The sequence below is a fragment of the Chrysochloris asiatica genome, unplaced genomic scaffold, assembly GCF_000296735.1.
Source record: "Chrysochloris asiatica unplaced genomic scaffold, ChrAsi1.0 scaffold00195, whole genome shotgun sequence".
In the NCBI taxonomy this organism is placed as follows: Eukaryota; Metazoa; Chordata; class Mammalia; order Afrosoricida; family Chrysochloridae; genus Chrysochloris; species Chrysochloris asiatica.
Genome location: NW_006408713.1, coordinates 2,161,723 through 2,166,021, shown reverse-complemented (window position 1 = coordinate 2,166,021; position 4,299 = coordinate 2,161,723).

Genomic DNA, 4,299 nt, shown 5'->3' with positions numbered 1-4,299 from the left:
ACCAACTCAATGGCACCTAACAATAACATATTTTCTTGATGCCTCCTGTATTGTTCAATATTTTGCCCATGGAAATCTTCAATATTACAACTCAAGTCTTGAATTTCTTCTTCAGTTCTTTTAGCTTGAGAAGTGCTGAGTGTGTTCATCTCTTTTGGCTTTCTAAGTGCAGATTTTTGCACATTTAATTATAATACTTTACTTTGTCTTTGAACTTCCCTTACGTTTTAAAACCCACCTTGCAGTCGAGTACTTATCCAACAGTCAAATTAATTCCTGTGCATATTCCATCTTTCAAGGTCTACATGGCTTTTGTTGTTGCTGTTGTTAAGTGCCACCAAGTCAGTTCAGACTCATAGTGACCCTGAATAGGGTTTCTGAGTAGCAGCGGGTGGGTTTGAATGACCAAACTTGTTGTTAGCAATCCAGGGCATATCTTATAGTGCAATCCTCATTTATTTTGCTGAAAAAAGGTAGTTCTAGTGAACAGATCATTATTCTTGCAAAATTCTATTATGAGATTTCCAGTGTTCTATTTCCATGGCCATATTTTGTCATTATTGATCCTTCTTCTTTGTTTCCAACTTTCACCTTCCAGTTACCAGTAATTGTAAAAGCATCTTAATTTCATGTTTGATCAATTTCAGTCTTCAGAAATTATAAAAACAAACAAATTTTAACTTTGTCATCCTTGGCATCAGTGGTTGGTGTGTCAGTTTGAATAATAGCCATATTAACCACTCTTCTTTATAAGTACATATATATTATTCTATCATAGACAGGGTTGTACTTCAGCATAGATCTTGAAATGTTCATTTTGACAATGAATGCATTACCATTCCTCTTCAATTTGTCATTATCTGTGTTCCGGAATGGAACACTAGGAGATCAATGCAAATGAAGGGAATATTTCATGAGATGGATTGACAATAGCCACAACATCGGAGTTTGGCCCATCAACAGTCTTGAAGATGGAGCAGGATGGGGCTCCATTTCATTCTTCTGTACATGAGGTTGTCAGGAGATGAAGTGGACTCAACCACAATGAACAAAAACATCATCACCTGATTAAATGAGCCTTCAGATGTTTGAATTGCATAAGTTCAGCAAATGACAAAGATTTGGCCCATTATTGTTTTTCTTAACAACCAAAGCTTAACTGTTTCTCACTGTTTTCCAAATAAATTATTAGCTAACTTGTTAAGTGCCATCCTGACTTATAGAGACCTGTATGGGGTTTCTGAGAAGCAGATGTTGGGTTTGAACCACTGACCTTGAGTTTAATAGTCTAGTGCTTATCCCATAGCACCACATCATCTCTGTTTTAATGAGACACTAATATAGTATTCTGGTAGAATAAAATTTATTCCAGCTAAATAAAAGTAGCTAGTTAAACATTTTTTTTAGGATACGTCTGTGCCAAGCATGACAGTTTCATAGGGTTTCCAAGGCTATAATCATTAACTGGTTGCACATGGGTTAAGTGTTGGGCTGCTAACCACAAGGTCAGCAGTTCAAATCCACCAGTTGCTCCATGGAAAACAGATGAGGCTAACTGCTCCCATAAAGATTTGCAGTCTCAGAAATCCGATGGAGCAGTTCTCTGTTTTATAGGTTTGCTATAATTCAGAATGAACTCAATAGCAGAGGCTTTGATTTTGGTAATCTTCATGGAAACAGAAGCTCACATTTTTTTCCAATAAAGCACCTAGTGTGTTCTAACTGTAGTTTTCAGTTAGTGATGTTCGTTGTTGTGTGCCATTGAGTTGGTTCTGACTCAGAATGACCTTGTGTAGGGTTTCTGAGAATGTAAATCCTTGTGAAGGCTGAAAGCCACATATTTATCCATGGAGTAGATTCAAAGTGCTGGCATTGCAGCTAGCAATCCAACTCAAGCTAACACTATCACCAGGGCTCCTTTGTGAATTAGTTGTTGCTGATGAGGTTAAGTGCCCTTGAGTTGGTTCCAACTCATAGTGACTCTGTAGGATTTACAAGGAGCAGCTGGTCAATTTGAACTGTTGACTTGGTGGTTAACAGGCCAGTGCTTATCCTACAGTGCCACACCAGGACTCCTTTCATTTAGTAGATAAATGTTTTTACCCACAGTACTGAATGGGCTTCTATAGAATATATCTATGCAACCAGAAATTTGACTGTTCTGTATATGATACCACATTTCAACTTTTGTAGCAGCAATTTGTGCCCTTGCCTGTGGTCCCTGGACTTTCTCAGTGCTGAACTATTGACTCACCTCATTGGCAAGTGTGTGCAAATGCTGAAAGCACACTCCTTCCTCTCAAGCCTTTTCTCAAGCCACATCACTCCTTTCTACTGTCTCCTGCAATTAGACTCCCAAAAGCTGTAGCCATGAAACACAGCTGTAGACAGATGAAGGACATCAGCACAGAACACATCACCTACCAGCTTCAATTCAAAGAAAGAAAACACTTGGCTCACGCAGCTGAAGTCGCAACCCCTATTAAAACAAGGAGAACCCAAAGGATTCCTAATAGTGGTCAAGAGCAGCAGTGGCAGTCACCTATATTCTGTTTGATGGCAAATTTGTGGAAGCTCACTTTATCAACCTTAGCAAAAGGAAGTGCTGAGGACAACACTGTGATTGATCCTTCTCAGTATACAGTCCATGTTTACTGCAAAAACCTCTCACTTAACAGTCTCAATAGAAGGATGAGCAAGGTTGGTCCTTCTGCTCGGGGATGATGTGATAGTGCCAGGAAGTACTATTGTTTCCAAGATTTCCAGAGTTATGGAATATCAGTCATTGCATAGCCACACAAGAAAAATAAATACAAATGTGAACATTGAGGCGTTACCGCCTTTATTAGGATGCTGTACTTAGTCTTGATGTGGCGCTGTGGATTAATGTGCTGGACTGCAAAGTCAGTCTGAAAAACAAGGTTGATGGTTCAAGCTCACTAGCCACTCCTTGGAAATGATATGCAGGATCACTCTGGATAGGAACTGACTCAACAGCATTCAACAACAATACCAACCATTTGGTCAAAGAAATAACTATGACCTTTCATTCTTCTGATTTCAACATGGACATTCTAAAGTCATCTGTTTCATCTCCTTCTGTTTTGAAGTTCTCTGGTTGAACATCTGTAAGTGTTTGACTACCAGCTGGAAGGTTGGTGATTTGAAGCCACCCAGAGGCACTTTAAAAACAGCACTTTCTAAAAGTAATAGCCTTGAGAATTCTATTGATCGGTTCTACTTGCCCACATGAGGTCAACATGAGTCCGAATCAACTAGACTATAACTAACAACAACTTCAAATTAAGTGCTCTATCATTGTACGTGGATATGGCACTCTGCCCATATTTCAGAAGTGGTTCATAAAATCTTCACTTTCCATTTAACTGCATATTTTTGTTGTTGTTGCTAAGTGCCACTGAGTCAGTTCTGACTCATAATGACCCTGTATAGGGTTTCCGAGCAGCAACTGGTGAGCTTGAACCACTGACCTTGTGGTTCAAACTAATTTTACAGGCCAGCGTATTAACCTATAACACCATACCAGGACTCTACCTAAATGTATGGGAAGGCTTCAAAAAGTTGGGAAAATCTCATTATCCTTCAATTCCATTTTTCCATGATCTTACTTAAGCCCCCCCATATAAAGTATATAAAGTATTTTATTTGTAAAGAAACTAATAAGATATTTAAATTATTTTACCTCTGTCATATTTGTGTGTCTCCGTCACACCTGAAATCTCTAAAATATGAGTTCTTAGTACGATTCAGTGTCAAAGACTCCATGAATTTCTTGTTTCAGGCTAGCTTTTGTATTGAAGTGCATTTCACTTTGGGGGAATGGTATAGATTGAATTTTGTCCCCCAAAGTACATGTTGAATTCTTGTTGCTCATTAAGATAGATAAGATGCTGTTTGAAAATAGGGGTTTCCATTTGGATTCCTGGTGTGGCTTTGTGAACCACAAGGTCACCACAGGACTGGCTGGTGAAACACAAGGTCAGTAGTTTGAACCCACCAGCTGCTCCTCAGAAATCCTATACAGGCTCTTTAATAGTCAGAACTAATTCTAGAGCCCTGAACAACAACAAAAACATTTGTTTTATTAATTAGCTTATTCCACTGTAGGCTTGATCCTAAACTTAATTACTTCTGAATTATAAAACCCCTTGTGGGCTAATGTGCTGGACTGCAAAGTCATTTGCACCACAAAGTTGGTGGTTCAAGCTCACCAGTCATTCCTTGGAAACCCTATAAACCCTATCCAGGGTCACTATGGGTTGGGACCGACTCGATGGT